The sequence below is a fragment of the Bufo bufo genome, chromosome 4 (genome assembly GCF_905171765.1).
Source record: "Bufo bufo chromosome 4, aBufBuf1.1, whole genome shotgun sequence".
NCBI classification, from domain to species: Eukaryota; Metazoa; Chordata; class Amphibia; order Anura; family Bufonidae; genus Bufo; species Bufo bufo.
This window is the reverse complement of record NC_053392.1, coordinates 5,712,049-5,738,217: the sequence shown is the minus strand read 5'-3', so window position 1 is coordinate 5,738,217 and position 26,169 is coordinate 5,712,049. Positions and strand designations below refer to the sequence as shown.

The 26,169-nt window shown below is 43.0% G+C and overlaps 1 pseudogene; it reads left to right on the top strand.

Annotated features, from left to right (window-relative positions):
- LOC120998314 overlaps positions 1 to 26,169 on the top strand; it is a 51,236-nt pseudogene that overhangs the window by 5,457 nt on the left and 19,610 nt on the right.

Here is a 26,169-nt window from a genome sequence, read left to right as displayed (position 1 = left end):
GGCATTTGACCAAGATATTTATCTCACCCAGCATGGGTATATGTAAAATGACACCCCAAAACACATTGGGGGCCCCTAGAATGCCAGGGCAGTATAACTACCCCACATGTGACCCCATTTTGGAAAGAAGACACCCCAAGGTATTTCGTGATGAGCATAGTGAGTTCATGGAAGTTTTTATTTTTTGTCACAAGTTAGTGGAATATGAGACTTTGTAAAAAAAAAAAAGAAATCATCATTTTCCGCTAACTTGTGACAAAAAATAAAAAGTTCTATGAACTCACTATGCCCATCAGCGAATACCTTAGGGTGTCTACTTTCAGAAATGGGGTCATTTGTGGGTTTTTTCTACTGTCTGGCCATTGTAGAACCTCAGGAAACATGACAGGTGCTCAGAAAGTCAGAGCTGCTTCAAAAAGCGGAAATTCACATTTTTGTACCATAGTTTGTAAACGCTATAACTTTTACCCAAACCATTTTTTTTTACCCTAAATTTAGAGAAAAATTTATATATGGATGTCGTTTTTTTTGCAAAATTTTACAACTGAAAGTGAAAAATTAGATTTTTTTGCAAAAAAATCTTTAAATTTCGATTAATAACAAAAAAAGTAAAAATGTCAGCAGCAATGAAATACCACCAAATGAAATCTCTATTAGTGAGAAGAAAAGGAGGTAAAATTCATTTGGGTGGTAAGTTGCATGACCGAGCAATAAACGGTGAAAGTAGTGTAGGTCAGAAGTGTAAAAAGTGGCCTGGTCATTAAGGGGGTTTAAGCTAGGGGAGCTAAAGTGGTTAATAAATATGTCCCATTGAGCATTTTTGTAAATATATCTTATTAAAAATTTCCCAGCGTTCCCCCTAAAATTTGTTGCCTCCTACCTCATTGTATATGTTTGGTATCCCATGGATACGGCCACCTCTTGGCCGCCGCATCCATGGGCCGCGCTTGCGCAGACGAAGTAGCTGCATCCAGTACCCGGCCTCTTCATGTTATCGGGAACGAGCACGGCTCCAGGCGGCCGCGCATGCGCTAATGTTTATTCCTTTGTCCGCGTCTAAAACAGCTGCGCATGCGCGGCTCAATTTTAGGAGCGGTGCAAAAGAATATATATCTGCGCATGCGCGGCCGTCCGAAGACTTCTAAAACTACAGAGGAGTGTGAGGACGTGCCAGAGAAGGATCAGAGGACCGGAGGCAAGTTCAAGAGAGGTGAGTATTATTTTTAAAATATTATATGCACCACCAAATCCACCAACAATATAATAATATATGATAATAAAGGGAATCAACAGGAATAGAGGAACTCCATTGTGGCATCTAGGCACATAGGGGGAAGACAAATATGGAGTGGATGGAACAAAGGGGCCACATTTATAGAATTGAGTGACGATTCCCCAGCAGGGGGGAGGGGCTTCACAGACACTGCAGGCTGCTGATGACTCATACAATTCACATGAACCAGGAAGCAAGGACTGAGCTCTGAGTGATGTCATAAGGAGGCATGGCCGGCCTTCACTCAAACTGCCTAAGCCCGCCCAGCCTTAGCAGCAGGAAACCAGGAAGTGAACGGCAGAGCTGGCTGCAGGTGAGGGTGAAGTAGCAAGATGGGAATACCCCTTCAGGACCCGGCCATTTTTATCAAATCTGACTATTGTCACTTTCTGTGGTGATAACTTTAAAACGCTTTTACTTATCCAGGCCATTCTGAGACTGTTTTCTCATCACATATTGTACTTCATGACACTGGTAAAATTGAGTAAAAAAAATAGATTTTTATTTATTAAAAAATGTTGAAAAATGAACATATTTCCAAATTTCATATTTCTCTATTTTTATAATAGATAGTATTAACTCCAAAAATAGTTATTACTTTACATTCCCCATATGTCTACTTCATGTTTGGATTATTTTGGGAATGCCATTTTATTTTTTGGGGACGTTAGAAGTTTAGAAGCAAATCTTGACATTTTTCAGAAAATCTCTAAAACCCACTTTTTCAGGACCAGTTCAGGTCTGAAGTCACTTTGTGAGGCTTATATAATAGAAACCACCCAAAAATTACAACCCATTTTACAAACTACACCCCTCAAGGTATTCAAAACTGATTTTACAAACTTCGTTAACCCTTTAGGTGTTCCACAAGAATTAATGGAAAATAAAGATAAAATTTCACTTTTAGGGCACATTTTCCATTTGAATCAATTTTTTCAAGTTACAAAGCTAGGGTTAAGAGCAAAATAAAACTCAATATTTATGGCCCTGATTCTGTAGTTTACAGAAACACCCCATATGTGGTCGTCAACTGCTGTACAGGCACATGGCAGGGCGCAGAAGGAAAGGAACGCCATACGGTTTTTGGAAGGCAGGTTTTGCTGGACTGGTTTATTTACACCATGTACCATTTGAAGCCCCCCTGATGCAACCCTAGAGTAGAAACTCCCAAAACGTGACCCAATTTGGAAAGTGGCAATACCTAATATGTATACTTTTTTTTATTTATTTAAGTTTTACACAATAATATCATTTTTGAAACAAAAAAAAAATCATGTTTTAGTGTCTCCATATTCTGGGAGCCATATTTTTTATTTATTTTTTTATTTAGGCGATTGTCTTAGGTAGGGGCTCTTTTTTTGTGGCATGAGGTAACTGTTAGATTGGTACTATTTTGGTGGGCATGCGCCTTTTTGATCGCTTTGTGTTGTACTTTTAGTGATAAAAGGTGACAAAAAAATAGTTTATTTAGGCTTTTTTTTTTTTTTTACGGTGTTCATCTGAGGGGTTAGGTCATGTGATATGTTTATAGAGCTGGTCGATACAGACGCAGCAATATCTAATATGTCTACTTTTCTTTTTTTTCCCTATTTTTATTTTTTTTACAAATTTTGGGGAAAATGACGTGTGGTTTGTGTCTTTTTTTGTTTTTGTTTTTTTTTTACTTGAAACTTTAATTTTTTTGGGGGGGAACTTTTTTATTTTTTCACTTTTTAATTTTTTTGTTCCACTTTGGGACTTCAACTTTTGGGGGTCTGATCCCCTTTACAATGCATTCCAATACTTCTGTATATGATACAGTGTGTATTACTCATACAGCTTCCTGCCTGTGAGATCCAGGGGGCTGAATCTCACAGGCTCTTCACCGGAAGGCAGTGCGCTGCCTTCCATGCCATCGGGTCACCGCCACAGGGTCCTCTCCCCTCCCCCTCATTGGTGGCAGTGGCCACAGGGTCCCCTCCCCTCCTCCTCATTGGTGGTGCAGTGGCATCTTCTGATTGGAGCCCCAGCAGTGTGATCCCGGGGCTCCGATCGGTTACCATGGCAGTCAGGACGCTACTGAAGCCGTCCATGATAACCTCCCTGCTGCTGTGTGTACTATGCACAGGGCACCAGGGAGTGTGTGAAGTCCTAGTCACTCTAAGGCCCCTTTCACACGGGCGAGTATTCCGCGCGGGTGCAATGCATGAGGTGAACGCATTGCACCCGCACTGAATCCGGACCCATTCACTTCAATGGGGCTGTGCACATAAGATGTTTTTCACGCATCACTTGTGCGTTGCGTGAAAATCGCAGCATGTTCTATATTCAGCGTTTTTCATTCCAAGCAGGCCCCATAGAAATGAATGGGGCTGCGTGAAAATCACAAGCAAGTGCGAATGCGGTGCAATTTTCACGCATGTTGCATTGCATTGCACTCGCACGGGAAAAACTGAACAACTGAACTCGATCGCAGTCAAAACTAACTGAAATGCCGTGCCTACTTGCGCGGGTTTGCCGCAATGCAACCTGAACGCATCCGGCCCTCACCTGCGATGCCCGTGTGAGAGAGGCCTAATAGAGATCTATCAGGGTGCATAGGACAAGGGATGGAAAGATCCCAGGTTCTACCCCTAAGGGGGCTAATAGTTATTAAATAAAAAGTATAAAAAAAAACTAAATATGAAGAATAAATCACCCCTTTTCCCAAATTTACATATAAAAAATAAACATATCTCCACATCCGAAAAGTCCAAACTATTAAAATATAAAAAAATGCCCTATGCAGTGAACGCCATAACAGAAAAAAAAATAATAAAAAACTCACGATTAGCCATTTTTTTTAAATGCGGAATGCATGTGGCTTTTTTGGTGTTTTATTTTTTCGTGTGGTATCGAATGGTATACAGTATCGCAATACTTTTTTATGATATCGAAACCAAATCAAAATGGTATATCGGAACAAACCTAATATATATATTCAAATAGACCATATTTTGTAGAATCTGGGATTATAACCAAACCCGTACATAAGTAGATTAGTGTGCCAGGCATCGTTACATTTATAGATGACATTACTTCTACACTATAAAGGCCGGAGACATGTAGTAATGGCTGTTATTCCTCAGGTAGGTGTCATCAGATGCCGGGTGTTATAGATGACATTACTACTACACTATAAAGCATGGAGACATGTAGTAATGGCTGTTATACCTCAGGTAGGTGACATCAGATGCCGGGTGTTATAGATGACATTACTTCTACACTATAAAGGCTGGAGACATGTAGTAATGGCTGTTATATCTCAGGTAGGTGTCATCAGATGCTGGGTGTTATAGATGACATTACTACTACACTATAAAGGCTGGAGACATGTAGTAATGGCTGTTATACCTCAGATAGGTCTCATCAGATGTCGGGTGTTATAGATGACATTACTTCTACACTATAAAGGCTGGAGACATGTAGTAATGGCTGCTATTCCTCGGGTAGGTGTCATCAGATGCCTGGTGTTATAGATGACATTACTATATATAGGGATCACACTTTCCAAGGAATTTTCTTTTCCATTAGAAGCAGAAAACTGAAGGGTCAGAAATTCCCCTGGAAACCATAGAAAGGCTGGGGAATCTGTGGCTCACGAACTGCTGCTGGCTGCCCATAGACATCCAGGCTGCTGACTGCCACACCCCAGTCATCAGGACACTCGGAGGGCCGCGGGGTGAACTCCACCCTAATCCACCCACAGGTTCCTGCTCTCCTCTGCCGCAATTCAGCGCTCAGTATTGTATTCAGTCTGTGTGTTATCTCCTATAGGTTCTGATTCCAGGAGGAGAAGTCCCCCCGAGAGATGTCCCCGTCCTCTGTATTGCCAGGACTGTCCAGAGGAGAAGCTCCCAGAGAACCATCAGGTAGATGGAGCTGAAGTCTCCCCAGAATCTGACCAGAAAGGGATTGAACCAAAGACCATTTTACATTTCTCTTCTTTAGGATGAAAATCTGATGGATATTAAGGCTGAGGTTAAAGATGAAGAAGAAGAGGAGACGGATTTATGGGGCGATCAGCAGGGTATGGAGGGGGGCTGTCATGGGTCACCTGGATACCACTCCCATCATCTCATCATCACATGTAATAATCTCTTCTGTCCCTGTGTGTTTCCTACAAATGGACTCATAGAAAGAAATCCCCCCGAGAGATGTCCCCGTCCTCTGTATTCCCAGGAATGTCCAGAGGAGAAGCTCCCAGATAACCATCAGGTAGATGGAGCTGAGCCCTATAGACATCTATATAGGGGGGTCCTGCAGTCATAGAGGGGTCATAGATGGTGGGGGTCTCTTATGTGGATCTGTTAGATTTCCCACCTGTCTGCTATATTGTCCTGAATTGTTACAGATGACAAATCAGGGGGAAGATCTGACTGATATTAAAGTGGAGGATGAAGAAGAGCAGATGATGGGCGATCCCCCGTGTAAGATTGAGGTGGAGGAGGACATTCCAGTCCATGTGACCACAGGTAAGGAATAATGAATGGAGGAAGGGAATTAGGAGGTTTCTTCAGGTGAGGCTCCACCTTAGAGCTGCAGTAAAGGAGCACTCCGGGCAGTGACCCAGCTTTGAGTCTTTAAATGGCAGGCTAATAGTTTTATACTAGTAAAGGCTCCGGAGACATGTAGTAATGGCTGTTATACCTCAGGTAGGTATCATCAGATGCCGGGTGTTATAGATGACATTACTACTACACTATAAAGGCTGGAGACATGTAGTAATGGTTGTTATTATGAATGATCAGATTGTCACATTTTTTATGTTATACCCAAAAACTTAAAGGCTATGGACACCTTTGGGGGCATATTGTACTTGAGCTAAAAATCTTTTTTTTTCAATTGGTTTATTAAAAATATGGAGTCCTTTTCTCTGTACAGAGCGGAGATGCTCTACTGGCAGGATATGAGTTTTCTCTCTGCTCCGTCAGGCAGGGAGGTGACAGGCTCCTTATCTCTGACATTATAGACACTCATTATCGATCAGTTCTTATCTTACTGATAGCCTCTAAGGCCTGTATTACACCAACAGATTTTCTGACCATTCATTGGTCAGATGGCCTATTACACACACAGATCTTTTGTTATACACACCAACTATTGGTCTCATTGGACAGATATTGGTCAGATAATCTGTTGGTGTAATACAGGCCTTAGTAATTTAGAGCTCAGGATTATTAGATGACCAGCACAAGTACCAGTCACACAGCTAGAAAAACAATGAACCCTTTGACAGAACGGCTCAATATTTTTACTAAAATGATTTTAGACCCAAATGAGTAAAATGCAATCATAAAATAATGTTCCCCATACATAGTCTTTAAATGTATTTTATTGGGATTTTATGTGATCGACCAACACAAAGTCCAAGTCTGTGTGAGGTTTCTCTGCAGAAGCGTCTGTGAACAGCAATTTTTAAGTCTTGTCACAGACCAGACTAAACCCTTCCATTGTAGCTCTGGCTAGATGTTTAGGGTTGTTGTCCTGCTGGAATGTGAACCTCCGCACCAGTCTAAAGTCTTCTGCAGCCTCTACCATATTTTCCTCCAGGATTGCCCTGTATTTAGCTCCTTCCATCTTCCCATCAACTCTGACCAGCTTTCCTGTCCCTGCTGAAAAGAAGCCCCCCCACAGCATGATGCTGCCACCACCATGTTTTACGGTGGGTATGGTGGGTTCAAGGTGATGTGCAGTGGTAGTTTTCTGTACATCATAGCATATTGCATTTGTGCCAAAAAGTTCCACTTTGGTCTCCTCTGACCAGAGCACCTTCTTCCACGTGTTTGCTGTGTCCCCTACATGCATTGTGGCAAACTGCAAACAAGATTTCTTACGGCTTTCATCTTGCCACTCTTCCATAAAGGGCAGATTGGTGGAGTACACAACTAATAGGTGTCCTGTAGACAGATTCTCCCACCGGAGCTGTGGATTTCTGCAGTGTGACCATGGTCCTCCTGGCTGCTTCTCTAATTAGTGCTCTCCTTGCCTTAGCTGCGCGCGCTGGCACAAAAACACATTGGGCTGCAGGGGGTGTTAACTTTGAAATACAGGCACTTTGAGGTTTCTGATCCCTGCGGTCACAGACCGCAGGGATCAGAAACTTGCATAAGCGCTACAAACCGCAGGTCTGAATTGACCTGCGGTTTGTAGCGATCGGCAATGCCGGGGTCTCAGGACCCCCCTAGGCATTGTCGCAGGGTGCCTGCTGAATGATTTTAACAGGCACCCCGTTCCAATCACTGCCGGTCGTGCCGCAGTGATCAAAACTACACAGGACGTACGGGTACGCCCTGTGTCCTTAAGGGGTTAAGCAACGTACCCGAGGCGGGTTGACTTGATGTTTGGAATTGGGCCAGGTTAGAGGCCACCGAAGAGAGTCTTGGTGAGGCACCGGAGAGACAGCCTCTGCTTCTCCGGACTGCTGGTAGAGGAGAAAGATGGCGCATGCCACGTCCGGGAAGGCAGCGGTACGGCTGAATCCCCCACATCAGGGTGTTTGAGAGGTCTGCGCTGCTTCTCCGTGGTATGCGCAGTGGTGAGGGCTCATTATTCCCGGTGTCTGGGGAAGGAGGAGATGCCTCCGGTTCATGCTGTGGTGGGGAGAATGATCCCTGAGAGCCTGCTTGCGGATCCTCAAATCACGGATGCCGCCCGTGTGCCTTCTGCAATTTACGGAACAGGCGGCCCATTATAGAAATGCCGATAGTTGTCCGCAAAACTAATAAGAATAAGACATGATCTATAATTTTCACGGGGCCACGGAATGGAGCAACGGATTCGGACAGCACACAGAGTGCTGTCCACATCTTTTGCGGCCTGCTGAAGTGAATGGGTCTGCACCCGAGCCGCAAAAAAAATGCGGCTTGGATGCGGCACCAAACCACGTGCATGTGAATGCGCCCTAAGGCTACTTTCACATCTGCGTTTTTTCTGGATCTGGCAGGGTTTTGCAAAAACACTTCCGTTAGGATAATACAACTGTCTGCATCCGTAATGAACGGATCCGGTTCTATTATCTTTAAAATAACCAAGATGGATCCGGCGCCAAAACCATTGTAAGTCAATGGGTGCCGGATCCGTTTTCTCAGACACATTATCCCATGACACACACACAACCACTGTATGCAGCGTTTTTCTGTCCGCCATGGGAACGCAACCAAATGGAACGGAATGTAATCTGGTGACTCCGTTCTGTTCAGTTTTGTCCCTATTGACAATGAAGGGACAGAACTGAAGTGTTTTCCTCCGGTATTGAGATCCTACGACATATCTCAATACCGGAAAGGAAAAATGCTGATGTGAAAGTAGCCTTAATCTTGCACCACAGAGGACACTACATTCCTAGTCCAATAACTTGCACTTAATGCAATGTCCAGTACGTGGGCTGCACAACCTGCCCTTTGAAGGGCTCATGCACACAAACACATATTTTTAGTTCGCATCTGATCAGCATTTTTTGTGGGTCGGATGCGGACCCGTTCACTTCAGTGGGGCTGTAAAAGATGCGGACAGCAAACCATGTGTCCACATCCATATGTCTGTTCCGTGGCCCTGCAAAATAGAACATGTCCTATTCTTCCCCGCATTACGCACAAGGATAGGACTATTCTATAGAGGGCAGGACCTTCAGTTCTGAGAAATGCGGAACGCATAGAGCGGTATCCATGTTCTGCAAATCCGCAGTTTGCGGCCTGCAAAAATGCCAATGGTCGTGTTCATGAGCCCTAAAAGAGAGGACACGGAAGCATTTGTCACCAGCAAAAATTATGTTAACCCCTCCTCGGCCTCCAAACATTTCATACAACATCACACGAACAACACAGATGGTTTAGAGGTATGGGAACTGAAAAAGTTAAATGATGGGGAGGGGGATTCAGAAAAGAAGATGACTGAACGAGAGGCGTACTAAAAACTAGATATCCAGAAGGATGGAATGACTGATAACATCCCCCTATTGCTAATAGTGATGAGCGAAGCGAACTGCGGATCCTAGATCCAAAGTCGCTTCCCTCAAAACGTCGGATTAAAGGGGTTGTCCAAGTTATATTTGTCCTCAGGATAGGTCATCAATATCAGATCGGCTGGGGTCCGAAACCCGGCCGATCAGCTGTTTGAAGATAAGGCAGGCGTCCCGTGCCAGCGCCTCCTCCTCTTCACTCTTTACCTTCTAGCTGTTGCATCTGCAGCGGTGAGCAGGTGTAATTACAGCCAAGCCGTCCCATTCATTTCTATGGGACGGATCGCTCCTATACAAGTGTACAGTAATGAGCCGTCCTATAGAAATGAATGGGACGGCTTTGGTGTAATTACACCTGCTCACCGCTGCAGATGCAACGGCTAGAAGGTAAATAGTGAAGAGGAGGAGGCGCTGGCACGGGGCGCACGCCTTCTCTTCAAACAGCTGATCGTCCGGGTGTCGGACCCCAGTCGATCTGATATTGATGACCTATCCTGAGGACAAATATAACTTGGACAACCCCTTTAATGCTGTACAGAGATCCGTCTCTCTACAGCATTAAAATGTACGGCCTCCGATAAGGCGAAGTCAGTTATTTGCAAAGTCTCGCAAGAGTTCATGGAATAACTGCGGCATTTGAAGTGTAAAACGACTTTAAAACTTGGATCCAAACTCTGCTTCAGATCCGAGGTACCAGTCAGAACCATAGGAGCACAGTGTAATTCTACTAGACTCCAATGCATACATGCCCCAACATGAGCCCTCGCACAGCTCCGTGCATATAATAATTGTATTATAAATGAATCATAAGTAATGGTAAGAATATGCTGATGCAAAGAAAAAAGTTTTTTTTTTCCAAAATGTTTCATTCCCCCCTCCCCCAGTATTAAAATACAAGAAAAATGATACACATTTGATATTATTATAATCGTAGTGACCCGGTGAATGGTCAGTTTTACCTTATAGCAAATGTTGTAAAATTAAAACCCATAAAACTTTGTTGGAAATTTTTATTTTATTTTTTATAATTCCACCCCACCATTTGGAAATTATTTCTCCGCTTCCCACTACATTGTATGCAACCGTACATGGTTCCATTAAAAAGTACATCTTGTCCTGCAACAAAAAAGCTTGCATATAGCTATGTGAATGGAAAAATAAGAGTTATGGATTTGGGAAGGCTGGGAGTAAAAAAACGAAAATTGAAAATTGCCAGAACATTAAAGGATTAATGTCCCAGGATTGAGGGGGTGGGTGGTTACTGAGTGCAGACCAGAATCTGGGACTTCGGAACACATTCTGTGTCATACTCCAGGCTGAATCGATCATCTAGTACATGATTTATCCGCACACTGTAGCAAGAAAAAAAGTGACCTCCTTGCGCAAATTCGCTCCATTGATTTAGGCTAAATCTGCAAGCAGATCCTCAATATGCAAACTCAGAAACTCAGGAGACGTTCAAGAGTCGGCCTTAAATTTCTACAGCAAATACATTGCAGAGAAAGGGAAGGATGTATTCCTCACATTACTGATGGATCCACTTCTGGCACAAAAAATGTATTTTATATTGTATGTGTCTCTCCAGCCTAAGGCCAGATTCACATGAGATTATTACGGACATATTATCCATCTGTATTGTGCACATGTATCCCGACCACAGGTTCAGCTGACATCAACTCACAGCATCATAGATACATGTGCACGTAACATAGATGGATATGTCTGTTACATGTGAATCCAGCCTCATTGGAATGTGATACATTTATCAAAAAGTTTTAACAATAAATCATAAAATCTAATCTTAATCTTAACAGAAAATCCCTGTGAGAAGCCTGAAGGAAACATCATCATGTTATCTCTAGATTATAAAGAAGATGAAGATACCAGGCAGCGCTCTTCAGAAGAAAACTTCATTACCTGTACTGTACATCCAGGACTTCACAATGCAGAGCCATCAAATAATTCCCCCAAGAATGAGGACCTTTCTAATGACCAATCACAGATTATCAACCGAAGTCCCAATCTATCATATAATCATCCTAAACATGAGGATTCTTCTACTGATCAATCACAGATTATTACTCCAAATATAAGGCAGAAACGGGGTAAAATATTTAATTGTGAGGAACGTGGAAAACAGTTCAGATGTAAGTCAGAGCTTTCTGTACACAAAAATCAACACAAAGGAGAGAAGCCGTATTCATGTTCTGAATGTGGAAAATGTTTCATAGAAAAAAAAGGTCTTGCTAAACATCTCAGAATTCACACAGGAGAGAAGCCGTATTCATGTTCAGAATGTGGGAAATGCTTTAACCGAAAAGCAAGCCTTGATCTACATAAAAGAATTCACAAAGGGGAGAAGCCATATTCATGTTCAGAGTGTGGTAAATGTTTTACAGATAAATCATATCTGCCTGCACATCAGAGAATTCACACGGGAGAGAAGCAACATTCATGTTCAGAATGTGGGAAATGCTTTAACCGAAAATCAAGCCTTAATCTACATAAAAGAATTCACACAGGAGAGAAACCATATTCATGTTCAGAGTGTGGTAAATGTTTTATAGGTAGATCAAATCTGCTTGTCCATCAGAGAATTCACATAGGAGAGAAGGCACATTCATGTTCAGAATGTGGGAAATGCTTTAACCAGAGGTCAAGCCTTGATGTACATAAAAGAATTCACACAGGAGAGAAACCATATTCATGTTCAGAGTGTGGTAAATGTTTTATAGGTAGATCAAATCTGCTTGTCCATCAGAGAATTCACATAGGAGAGAAGCCATTTTCATGTTCAGAATGTGGAAAATGCTTTGCCAGGAAATGCAGTCTTTATCGACATAAGAGAATTCACACAGGAGAGAAGCCATATTCATGTTCAGAATGTTTGAAATGTTTTAACCGAAAAGAAAGCCTTGATCAACATAAAATAATTCACACAGGAGAGAAGCCGAAGCCATATTCATGTTCTGAATGTGGAAAACGTTTCATAGAAAAAAAAGGTCTTGCTAAACATTTCAGAATTCACACAGGAGAGAAGCCATATTTATGTTCAGAGTGTGGTAAATATTTTACAGATAAATCATATCTGCTTGCACATCAGAGAATTCACACAGGAAAGAAGCAACATTCATGTTCAGAATGTGGGAAATGCTTTGCCAGGAAATGCAGTCTTTATCAACATAAGAGAATTCACACAGGAGAGAAGCCATATTTATGTTCAGAGTGTGGTAAATATTTTACAGATAAATCATATCTGCTTGCACATCAGAGAATTCACACAGGAGAGAAGCAACATTCATGTTCAGAATGTGGGAAATGCTTTAACAGGAAATCAAGCCTTGAGCTACATAAAAGAATTCACACAGGAGAGAAGCCATATTCATGTTCAGAATGTGGGAAATGTTTTACAGATAGAACATATTTGCTTGCACATCAAAGAATTCACATTGGAGAGAAGCCACATTCATGTTCAGAATGTGGGAAATGCTTTAATAGGAAATCAAGCCTTGAGCTACATAAAAGAATTCACACAGGAGAGAAGCCATATTCATGTTCAGAGTGTGGTAAATGTTTTACAGCTAGATTATCTCTGGTTGTACATGAGAGAATTCACACAGGAGAGAAGCCATATTCATGTTCAGAATGTGGGAAATATTTCAGAGAAAAAAGACATCTTACTACACACCAGAGAAGTCACACAGGAGAGAAACCATTTTCATGTTCAGAATGTGGGAAATATTTCAGAGAAAAAAGACATCTTACTTCACACCAGAGAAGTCACACAGGAGAGAAACCATTTTCATGTTCAGAATGTGGGAAATGCTTTACCCATAAATCAAGCCTTGATCAACATAAAAGAATTCACACAGGAGAGAAGCCATATTCATGTTCTGAATGTGGAAAATGTTTTATAGAAAAAAAAGGTCTTACTAAACATCTCAGAATTCATACAGGAGAGAAGCCGTATTCATGTTCAGAATGTGAAAAATGTTTCATGGAAAAAAAAGATCTTACTAAACATCTCAGAATTCACACAGGAGAGAAACCATTTTCATGTTCAGAATGTGGGAAATGCTTTACCAAGAAATTAAGTCTTGATCGACATAAGAGACTCCACACAGAAGAGAAGACATGTTGATGTTTTGTGTAAGAATAATGTTTTACAAATAAATTAGTCTTTCAAACTTGGAGACATGTGTGTTCATTTTACCTCATTGTGCCAATATTGTATGCGAGTGAGCAACAGAACTCCTACTCACAAGTCGCTGATAAACCTTTTGTTTCTTTTTACTTCATTCCAATATAAAATGGTACATCATGAGGGACGCTGAGACAGACATCGTTCACACCTCCTCCCCTCCATGTGACGTTTCGGGAGAACACGCCTCCTTACTCATGCGTGCAGGTAGAGGGGGAGGTGGGATTTTTATAGCACCAACAGCTGATGCATATATACAAACCACATTGTTTTATACAAAATGCATCGCCATAAATAACCCTAACACATGAAAGTGATCAATCATATAAATGCACTAAAGCTACATATTTCATTTAACCCTTTAGGTATTAAAGACTGGAGTTTCACTATCCAAAAGGTCTCACTTTGTAACAATCTCCTACTGTTATCCTCCTCATGGACTCCACTTTTTACCACCTCCAGAATCTGACACCTGATGGGCCCGATCATAAAAATGTTGGGCGACCATAGTTTTACCTTGTTTTTTCACCTCCACTGTATCCATCTTACTCTCTCTTCTGAGTTCCTTCCTAAGGCTGGACTTATGCTCATTGATTCTGATCCATATAGCCCGAGATGTTTGCCCAACATATCTTACCACATGGGCATTTCAAGCAGTATATGACATTACATGTCTCGTACGTTGCAAAATCCTTAATTTGTATCCTGTCTCCCTATGTGGGGTGCACTACAGCGTAATCTTTAATTATAGCATTACAGTTCCCACAGCTCAGACAGGGAAAAGTACCCCTCCTCTGAGTTGCAAGGAAACTCTGTCTTTCCATTTTTTTTAGGGTGTATGTCACTTCTAATCAGCATGTTATTCAGAGGCAAAAAGGGGGTTATCAACAAACATTCTCCCAAATTTTTGATCATGTCTTAGTACCCCCCAATATTTCAGAATAACCTTTTTTATTAGTTTAGAATGTCGATCATATTTGGAAACATACACACATTGTTTCTTTTGCTTATCCCTTTTTTTAACCTGTCTGATGTCCTGTTTTTTTTTTTTTTTTACCAACCACAATTCCAATTTCCATCACCTCTTTCTTATTATAACTAGAGTTGAGCAGACACCTGGATGTTCGGGTTCGGCCGAACTTTAGAAAAAAGTTCAAGTTCGGGACCCGAACCCGAACCGAACTTGACCCCGAACCCCATTGAAGTCAATGGGGACCTGAGCACTAAAATGGCTGTAAAAATGTCATGGTGAGGGCTGCAAATGGCGTCAAAATGTGGTTAAGAGCATGGCAAGTGCTCTGCAAACAAATGTGGATAGGGAAATGACTTAAAATAACATAAAATACGTAAAAATTATAATCTTGATCTAGGAGGACCAGGTCCATATGGAGAAGGAGGTTGAGGTGGAGGAGGAGGAGGTAGCCTACACTGCTTTTTGGTTTTAAATTTATTTTTATTTTTTTAAATTGGGGTACTCCCCAAAACATTGGGAAATATAGACTTCCAGTCATGCTAAACACACGTTCAGACAATACACCGGCTGCAGGGCAGGCCAGCACCTCCAAGGCGTAAAGGGCAAGCTCAGGCCATTTGCCCAATTTGGAGACCCAGAAGTTGCAGGGGCTGACCCCTGTCAGTTAGTTCGTGTAGGCGTGTGCATACTTGCTGCCCCACCCACCATGTCGCACGTCCCCGTGATGTTCACGATCCAATTTGATATCTGCTCTATCAACTTTCGATGTTCTTTTATGCGCCTACCATGGTGATTACGGGTGGCGGGGAATCGGGGTTCCAGGCCGGAGAGGGAGCGTGAGAAAAAGAGACCAAATTTATGTGGGGATCTGTGGATGACGCACTGTTATGGGGGGGATCTGTGGATGATGCACTGTTATGGGGGGGGATCTGTGGATGACGCACTGTTATGGGGGGATCTGTGGATGACGCACTGTTATGGGGGGGATCTGTGGATGACGCACTGTTATGGGGGGGATCTGTGGATGACGCACTGTTATGGGGGGGATCTGTGGATGACGCACTGTTATGGGGGGATCTGTGGATGACGCACTGTTATGGGGGGATCTGTGGATGACGCACTGTTATGGGGGGATCTGTGGATGACGCACTGTTATGGGGGGGATCTGTGGATGACACTTATGTCATCCACAGATCCCCATAAGTGTCATCTACAGATCCCCCATCAGATGCATCAGTGTGGAGGGAGGAGGCGGAGACGATCATGGCGGGGCCCGGTGCAGTGACTCTACTCTAATACACTGGGCCCTGCAGCTGTTAAGTACATTCAATCCGAATGGGTCCGCAATTACTGGACTGTACTTAAGGTACTACAGTATGTATAGCATTAAGACTGCGCAGGGCGGCAGCTCCCTCCTCATGTGCCGCCTGCCACAGCTCCCTCCTCCTCATGCGCGGCCTGCCTGTTCATTCATAAAGTGAGATAGGCTTGCAGGCGGTGCATGAGGAGGGAGCTGGGTCAGGCGGCGCATGAAGAGGGAGCTGCGGCAGGCGGCGCATGAGGAGGGAGCTGGGGCAGGCGGTGCATGACCGAGGGAGCTGCCGGTCTGCGGCGTCTTAATGCTATACATACGGTACTACAGTAAGTACAGTACAGTAATTGCAGACCCATTCGGATTGAATGTACTTAACAGCCATTAGTGTCCCCGCCTCCTCCCTCCACACTGATACTTCGCTGGCCGCGCTGTGCAGCATAGCGCCAGCGAAGTATCCGCTTTATAAGACGCACGGCCATTTCCCCCCCACTTTTGGGGGGGGAAAAGTGCGTCTTATGAAGCGAAAAATACGGTAATCTATCCAGCATCTATCTATCTATTAGCTAAAGGACCTTTGAGCCCCTTTCCCCTCCCAGCTCCCGCCCAAAGCTGATGTCACCACAGGTCCTGGCATTTAATAGATAAATATTTTATCCATCTATCTATATATAGTGAGGAACAGAAGGATTTGAACACCCTGCAATTTTGCAAGTTCTCCCACTTAGAAATCATGGAGGGTCTGACATTCACATTGTAGGAGCATTCCCATCTGAGAGACAGAATAAAAAAAAATATTCAGGAAATCCCATTGTATGATTTTTAAAGAATGTCTTTGTCTTGCACTGCTGAACAGAAGTATCTGAACACCTGAGAAACAGCAAGAATTCTGTCTCTCAAAGACCTGTTACTGCGCCTTTAAAAAGTCCACCTCTACTCCACTCATTAATCTAACATAGTCGCACCTGTCTGAGCTCTTTAAAGACCCCTGTGCACCCCAGTCAGTCAGTCAGACGCCAACTACTACCATGGGCAAGACCAAAGAGCGGTCAAAATATACCAGAGACCAAATTGTGGACCTCCACAAGGCTGGAAAGGGCTACGGGGCAATTGCCAAGCACCTTGGTGAAAGTAGATCAACTGTTGGAGCAATTGTTAGAAAATGGAAGAGGCTCAAGACAACTGTCAGTCTCCCTCGGACTGGGGCTCCATGCAAGATCTAACCTCGTGGGGTATCACTGATGATAAGAAAGGTGAGGAATCAGCCCAGAACTACAAGGGAGGAGCTGGTCAATGACATGAAGAATGCTGGGGCCACAGTTTCAAAGGACACTGTCGGTAGAACACTACGCCGTCATGGTTTCAGATCATGCATTGCACGGAAGGATCCCCGGAACAACTCAACTCGATCGCAGTCAAAACTGACTGAAATTCCGTGCCTAGTTTGCCGCAATGCAACCTGAATGCATCCGGCCCTCACCTGCGATGCCCGTGTGAAAGAGGCCTAATAGAGATCTATGAGGGTGCATAGGACAAGGGATGGAAAGATCCAAGGTTATACCCCTAAGGGGGCTAATAGTTATTAAATAAAAAGTATAAAAAAAAAAATATGAAGAATAAATCACCCCTTTTCCCTATTTTACATATATCAATAAATAAATAAACATATCACATATCGCCACATCCAAAAAGTCCAAACTATTAAAATATAATAAAAATGCCCTATGCAGTGAACGCCGTAACAGAAAAAATAATAATAAAAAAACCTCCTGATTCGCCATTTTTTCTAAATGCGGAATGCACGTGGCTTTTTTGGTGTTTTTTATATTTTTCGCGTGGTATCGAATGGTATAGAGTATCGCAATACTTTTTTATGATCTAGAAACCAAATCAAAATGGTATATCGGACCAAACCTAATATATATATATTCAAATAGACCATATTTTGTAGAATCTGGGATTATAACCAAACCCGTACATGAGTAGATTAGTGTGCCAGGCATCGTTACATTTATAGATGACATTACTTCTACACTATAAAGGCCGGAGACATGTAGTAATGGCTGTTATACCTCAGGTAGGTGTCATCAGATGCCGGGTGTTATAGATGACATTACTTCTACACTATAAAGGCCGGAGACATGTAGTAATGGCTGTTATACCTCAGGTAGGTCTCATCAGATGCCGGGTGTTATAGATGACATTACTTCTACACTATAAAGGCCGGAGACATGTAGTAATGGCTGTTATACCTCAGGTAGGTGTCATCAGATGCCGGGTGTTATAGATGACATTACTTCTACACTATAAAGGCTGTAGCACTCTCCTGTCTTCAATTCAGTGGAATTTATTTCACCAGCAAAGAAAATGCGTTGTTTCGACCGTAAAGGTCTTTCTCAAGCAAGGTTGCTTGAGAAAGACCTTTACGGTCGAAACGTCGCATTTTTTTTGCTGGTGAAATAAATTCCACTGAATTGAAGACAGGAGAGTGCTGCGGTTTCTTCTATATGACGCATCCAAGGGGGAACTTCTGACTGGCTCCCAACACGGCTGGCACCACCACAAGATAAGACTTTAATTTTTTGTTGTGCTGCTATACGCATTTTTTCCTACACTATAAAGGCTGGAGACATGTAGTAATGACTGTTATACCTCAGGTAGGTGTCATCAGATGACAGGTGTTATAGATGACATTACTACTACACTATAAAGGCTGGAGACATGAAGTAATGGCTGTTATACCTCAGGTAGGTGTCATCAGATGCCGGGTGTTATAGATGACATTACTATATATGGGGGTCACACTTTCCAAGGATTTTTATTTTCCGTTAGAAGCAGAAAACTGAAGGGTCAGAAATTCCCCTGGAAACCATAGAAAGGCTGGTGAATCTGTGTCTCACGAACTGCTGTTGGCTGCCCATAGACATCCAGGCTGCTGACTGCCAGACCCCAGTCATCAGGACACTCGGAGGGCAGCGGGGTGAACTCTACCCTAATCCACCCGCAGGTGCTCAGTATTGTATTCAGTCTGTGTGTTATCTCCTATAGGTTCTGACTCCAGGAGGAGAAGTCCCCCCGAGAGATGTCCCCGTCCTCTGTATTCCCAGGACTGTCCAGATGAGAAGCTCCCAGAGAACCATCAGGTAGATGGAGCTGAAGTCTCCCCAGAATCTGACCAGAAAGGGACTGAACCGAAGATCATTTTACATTTCTCTTGTTTAGGATGAAAATCTGATGGATATTAAGGCTGAGGTTAAAGATGAAGAAGAAGAGGAGACGGATTTATGGGGCGATCAGCAGGGTAAGGAGGGGGGCTGTCATGGGTCACCTGGATACTACTCCCATCATCTTATCATCACATGTAGTAATCTCTCCTGCCCCTGTGTTTCCTACAGATGGACTCATAGAAGGAAATCCCCCCGAGAGATGTCCCCGTCCTCTGTATTCCCAGGACTGTCCAGAGGAGAAGTTCCCAGAGAACCATCAGGTAGATGGAGCTGAGCCCTATACACATCTATAAAGGGGGGTCCTGCAGTCATAGAGGGGTCATAGATTGTGGGGGTCTCTTATGTGGATCTGTTAGATTTCCCACCTGTCTGCTGTATTGTACTGAATTGTTACAGATGACAAATCAGGGGGAAGATCTGACTGATATTAAATTGGAGAATGGAGAAGAGCTGATGATGGGCGATCCCCCGTGTAAGAGTGAGGTGGAGGAGGACATTCCAGTCCATATGACCACAGGTATGGAATAATGAATGGAGGAAGGAGAATTGGGAGGTTTCTTCTCGTGAGGCTCCACCTTAGAGCTGCAGTAAAGGAGCACTCCGGGCAGTGACCCAGCTTTGAGTCTTGAAATAGCAGTCTAATGGTTTTATACTAGCAAAGGCATCGGAGACATGTAGTAATGGCTGTTATACCTCAGGTAGGTGTCATCAGATGCCGGGTGTTATAGATGACATTACTTCTACACTATAAAGGCTGGAGACATGTAGTAATGGCTGTTATACCTCAGGTAGGTGTCATCAGATGCCGGGTGTTATAGGTGACATTACTACTACGCTATAAAGGCTGGAGACTTGTAGTAATGGCTGTTATTATGAATGAAACTTAAAGGCTATGGACACCTTTGGGGGATATTGTACTTGTGCTAAAAATCTTTTTTTTTTCCGATTGGTTTATCAAAAATATGGAGTCCTTTTCTCTGTACAGAGCTGAGATGCTCTACTGGCAGGATCTGATTTTTCTCTCTGCTCCATCAGGCAGGGAGGTGACTGGCTCCTTATCTGTGACATTATAGACCCTCATTATAGATCAGTTCTTATCTTGCTGATAGCCTCTACGTCCTGCCTGTATTACACCAACAGATTTTCTGACCATTCATTGGTCAGATGGCCTATTACACACACAGATCTTTTGTTATACACACCAACTATTGGTCTCATTGGACAGATATTGGTCAGATAATCTGTTGGTGTAATACAGGCCTTAGTAATTTAGAGCTCAGGATTATTAGATGACCAGCACAAGTACCAGTCACACAGCTAGAAAAACAGTTAACCCTTTGTGACAGAACGGCTCAGTATTTTTACTAAAGACCAATTGAAAAAATAATTTTTAGCCCCAAATGAGTAAAATGCAATCATAAAAATAATGTTCCCCATACATAGTCTTTAAATGTATTTTATTGGGATTTTATGTGATCGACCAACACAATTCTCAAGTCTTGTCACAGACAAGACTAAACCCTTCCATTGTAGCTCTGGCTGGATGTTTAGGGTTGTTGTAGGATATGATATGTATTAGGGCTGCACGATATATCGCAAAAATAATCGAATCGCGATAATCGGCAAATGCGATTTTGACCGACCCGAAAATGCCGCAATTATATATGAAGGGGCCCCTATTGATAAAAAGTCCTCTGTCCTATTGATAACAGGTCCAGCCTCTGTACTTACTTTCACGATGAATGCACTGCAGCGACGAGCGGGAGCGAGCGAGGCGGCCGGCCGGCACTTAGTCACGCTCCTGCTTCCTGAATTAAGTGGGAGGAGCGTGACAGTGACGGCAGTCACGCGCCGGCCGGCTCGCTAGCTGCCGCACTCTGCAGTGCATTCATAGTGAAAGTACAGAGGCTGGCCATTTTATGAATAGGAGAGTTATGTGCGCAGTTTAGGACACATGAAGGGACACATAGGGCCATGAGGGGGACCAGCATAAGATGCTATATGTGTGTCTTATGCTGGCCCCCCTCGTGACCCCATGTGTCATAGCACACATCCCCCATAACAGTGTCCTCCGCAGGTCCCCCATAACAGTGTCCTCCGCAGGTCCCCCATAACAGTGTCCTCCGCAGGTCCCCCATAACAGTGTCCTCCGCAGGTCCCCCACATAACGGCGTCCTCCGCAGATCCCCCACATAACGGCGTCCTCCGCAGATCCCCCACATAACGGCGTCCTCCGCAGATCCCCCACATAACGGCGTCCTCCGCAGATCCCCCACATAACGGCGTCCTCCGCAGATCCCCCACATAACGGCGTCCTCCGCAGATCCCCCACATAACGGCGTCCTCCGCAGATCCCCCACAACTATGTCATACCCAGCCGCGGCTCATATGGGAAAATCCAAGCAAATAGACCTCTAGCACAATTCCCTTAAAATATTGCATCGCATATCGTTATGGCAATTTTTAGGGCCCTAATCGCAATCGCTGTTTAAAATCGCTGAGTTGAAGTTTAAAAGGGGAGTTATACCCTGTGGTTTATATACTTCATGGGTTACCTGAAATGCTCTTATTTTGTTGTAGAGCTAAGACCAAGAGGATAGTGTTCCTCAAGAAACCTGCCCCCGCATGGCTTACACCATTGTATAAGCAGTGAGTGGATAAGGTTATGGAGGAAGAATCCCCATCTCTCAGTGAGAACATTAGACGTGATTAGGATGGAAGTATCTACTTCTTTTAAAGCTTTTGAGAAGAATCTTCCACATTATCTGGGAAGTTGGCAGCTTCTATTACTGTATCCGACTCTGCCTCCTCTGATGAGGAACTCCACTTCCTCTTCTGACTATGAACTATTCTTCAGAAGACAAGGACAAGGGCGGACTGGGAACTTAAAGTGGCCCTGGAAAAAAAAACTAAGTGGCCCCATGTTGTAGGCAGGTCCAAATGAACAGAAGATGGGACAACACGAGTAGACGGGATCAACAATACCATAGTGCAAAATACCTTCCCAGCAGAACCAAATAACACAATGTAGCACAATATACTGCACCAAAAGAGGTCCCTCTGTGGTGGCCATCAATAGCTACCATCTTCTGCCCTCCTCCTTCAGTCATCTATGGAGCAGGGGGCTTAGGAGGTGGGGTGCGGGCCATAGCAGATGAATTCAGGAGGCCATGTGCGGTCGCTGGCTGGGTACCCGAGTACCTGATTCTCACAGCATTAATTACTGTTGAGACCTCATTAGGTACCCGGTCAGCAGCAGAGAGGAGAACTTGAGTGGCCCCCTGGGGCATCGGCCCACCGGGAAATTTCCCTGTAGGGTCTATGGCTAATCTGCCCCTGGACAGGGATACTCTGATGATAACGGGGATTTCTTTGTAGGAGCCAGTCAAACTTAAAAAAAAGTCTAATCAACAAAGACGCAGGATCACCGGGCCTGAGAAAAAGGGGCTCTCTGCTTTTTTCCCCAGGCTTGTGAAAACATTTTGGCAAGCTGTTAGAGGAGAAGCATAGTAAAGCATGGTTACCACCTTCAGTCCCTGCCCCAGAAAGATTCAAAATCTCAGATTTACATGCAAATTCAGAAAGAGCTTCTGCAGTAAACTAGGTCTTTTCTCTATTGGAAAGTTCTGAAAACCTATGGTTACTTTTATATGATTATAAACCTCAGGGAGACGAATCCGTACCTGGTATGTAAGGAAATTCAGGACGGAGTCCATCCAATCCACAATCATCGTTTCAAGGACTGTGATTGGCACAATAGTTATGAAAGATGCTTAGTATTGCGTGCCGATTCTCCATTTTCAATATCGTGCCCTATGAATGGTTCTCATAAGTGTGGACACAATATCTGCAAAACTTGCAGGTTTTTAGAAGTGGTGCATCTTTTTAAGACAATAGTTTTTTATTGGGTTTTTGAAGTAATCAAAACATTACACAAAGTCCGTAAAACATCTTAGTAGTATTGTACATCGCTTAATATACATCAAGTACATGTGCGAAAGTTTTTCTACATTAATGAGATACCAATAATAGTAGTTCTATTTACGATTTATAAACTACAACCAACTTGTTTCATGGAAGAGAAACGTAAAAGAATAAAACCTTCAAACTAGGAATTCTCAGCGATCTCGAGTTGTTGGAAAATATCAAGAGCTTCATTGGCTAGGTATTACTGCATAAGTAGACGTTAGCCAAGATCTCCAAGAGGTCTCAAAGCGTGAATAAGTATGGTTCATATAGGCAATCATTTTTTCGTATGCACAAGAAGTATTTACCAAGTCAACCACCTCTCCTAATCGGGGGACTGTTGAGGGTTTCCAGTACCTCGTTATGACTAGCTTGGTGGACAACGGAATGTGAGCCATAACTATGCGTGCTTTAATCGGGAAGTTTGATGTGTCATGAAATAATAAAGCCAATTCTGGGGATGGACTGGTCTGGACTCCAGTGAGAGAGTAAAGCTATCGTCCCAGATATTTTGGAGCTTGGGGCATGACCAGACGGTGTGTAGGAGGGATCCTCTCTACCCGCAGCCTTTCCAACATAGGTCGGAAGTGCCCGGGTAAATATGGCTCAATCTATCCAGGTTGAGATACCATCTGAGCATCGTCTTGATAGCGGATTCATAGTGAGAGACACAGGTAATTGATGCGGAAATGAAAGAGAGTGAGGATGTCCAGCTAAGATCTGAAAATGTTTTACCTAATTCCTTTTCCCATGAGATGAAGGGGGTTGACTTGGTAAATTTGTGTTTGGATTCAAGCATATCATAAATATGCCTTAAGCTATTCGGCGAGGGGCCTTTTGTTATTCCAAAGATCTAGAATCTCTTTGCATGTCACTACCATAAGGGAGTCGCTGTTTTGAAAAATGTCTCATTCTAAGATACATGTAAAAATCCTCGAGGTATTTGGTATTGTTCATGTTAAGAGAATTGCTTAAGTTGGGAGGAATCAAAAAGTTGTGATACCTGAGCGAGACCCCTATTTACCCAGTTAGCAACCAGTTAGAAAGTAAGTGTCTCCAATGGAGCATATGAGTGGAGGGAAAGCTTGATGTGGAAGGTTCTCCGCAGTGATGTCGAAATGCGAAGAAAGCTCGGGAGGACTTTAAGTGGGAGTGTATGATCAAGAGTGGCAATGAGCTGAGCCTCTAAATTATGGCCTGGAGAAACAACTGATTCTATGTGGAGCCAGTGTTGTTGCAAATCTCCTTTCCACCATTCTTTCATAAAGCTCATGTGGGTTGCAAGGTTGTAATCCTATATGTTAGGGAGCCCTGGACCGCCCGCCTTTCTATGCTTCGTCAGTAGTTTAAGTGCAATCCAAGGTCTCTTGGGAGTTCAAATGAACTTATTTAATAATCTGTTAATGCAATTAAAAAAGGCCTGCGGTATCAGGGTAGGAACTGTTCTGAACTTGTATAATATCTTAGGGAGAGTTAACATCTGGAAGGTCGCTATGCGGCCCACCCAGGATATTTCTTGCTTGCTGTATTGGGCGAGATCTGTTTCCACCTCTTTTAGTAATGGAAGGTAATTGGCACAATATAGTTGTTTGGTTGTTTTGGTGACCTTTGTGCTTAGATATTGGACCTGTTCAATTTGCCAGTCTAGGTTGAAACTGGATTGTAATTTTAACAGGGAAGAGGTCTTTATATTAATGGGGAGGGCTTGGGATTTCTGCTCATTGACTTTGTAATAGGAGCGTTCTCCAAATTGGCGAATAATCTCTATTACTGTAGGTAATGATTGATCTGGGGAGCTGAGAGTGAGTATGACATTGTCTGCACATAGAGAGAGTTTATGGGTTCTTCCGCCTATGTCTATCCCTTTTATTTGGTCGGAGAGGCGGATAGCTTGTGCTAGAGGTTCGATGGACATGATAAATATGAGGGGGAAAAGGGGGCAACCCTGTCGATTTAGTAATTGTAAATGAGGAGGACAAGGTATCATTTACATATACACGGGCCGAGGAGTTGCTATATAAGGCTTTCACTGCCCCCAGGAAAGGGCCACAGAGTCCCACTATCTGGAGCACAGAGAATGCGAAAGACCAATTAATGCGGTCAAATGCCTTTTCGGCATAAAGGGTCACCAAGACCGCTTCCAGACCTGACCCCTCGATGTAGCCTACAATATTCATGACTTTTCTAGTCTTCCCTATAATTTGTCTACCTTGGATGAAGCCTGATTGGTCAGTAAATCAAGGACGGTAGAATGGGTGCTAAGCGGTTAGCCAGGGCTTTAGCATACATTTTTATTTAATAGTTAATAGTCCGTGAAACTATCAGCTATGCCTTGTGGATCCATGACTTTAGAGCCGTCTAAAGGTGACTTTGAATAAGGGATTCTGGATTTGGTTCTTTGGGATTTTACTCGTTGAGCCAACAGTTTACCAGCTTTGTTATTTTGCGAGTAATATCTAGCTTTGACTTTTTGTAAGTTCCGCTCATATCTATATAGAAGGCAGTCTTTACCTCCTTAAGGACCGGGCTCATTTTCACCTTAAGGACTCGGCCATTTTTTGCAAATCTGACCAGTGTCACTTTATGTGTGATAACTTTAAAACACTTTGACTTATCCAGGCCATTCTGAGATTGTTTTTTCATCACATATTGTACTTCATAACACTTGTTAAATAAAAAAATACCAAATTTACCAAAAATCTGAAAAAATTTGCATATTTCCAAGTTTCAATTTCTCTACTTCTATAATACATAGTAATACCTACAAAAATAGTTATTACTTTACATTCCCCATATGTCTACTTCATGTTTGGATCATTTTAGGAATGACATTTTATTTTTTGGGGACGTTAGAAGGCTTAGAAGTTTAGAAGTTGAAATTTTCAAAAACCCACTTTCGAAGGACCAGTTCAGGTCTGAAGTCATTTTGTGAGGCTTACATAATAGAAACCACTTAAAAATTACCCCATTCTAGAAACTACACCCCTCAAGTTACTCAAAACTGATTTTACTAACTTTGTTAACCCTTTAGGTGTTCCACAAGAGTTATTGGCAAATGGAGATAAAATTTCAGAATTACATTTTTTTGCCAAATTTTCTTTTTTAATCCATTTTTTCCAGTAACAAAGCAAGGGTTAACAGCCAAACAAAACTCAGTATTTATTGCCCTGATTCTGTCGTTTTCAGAAACGCCCCATATGTGGCCGTAAATTACTGTACGGGCACACGGTAGGGCGTAG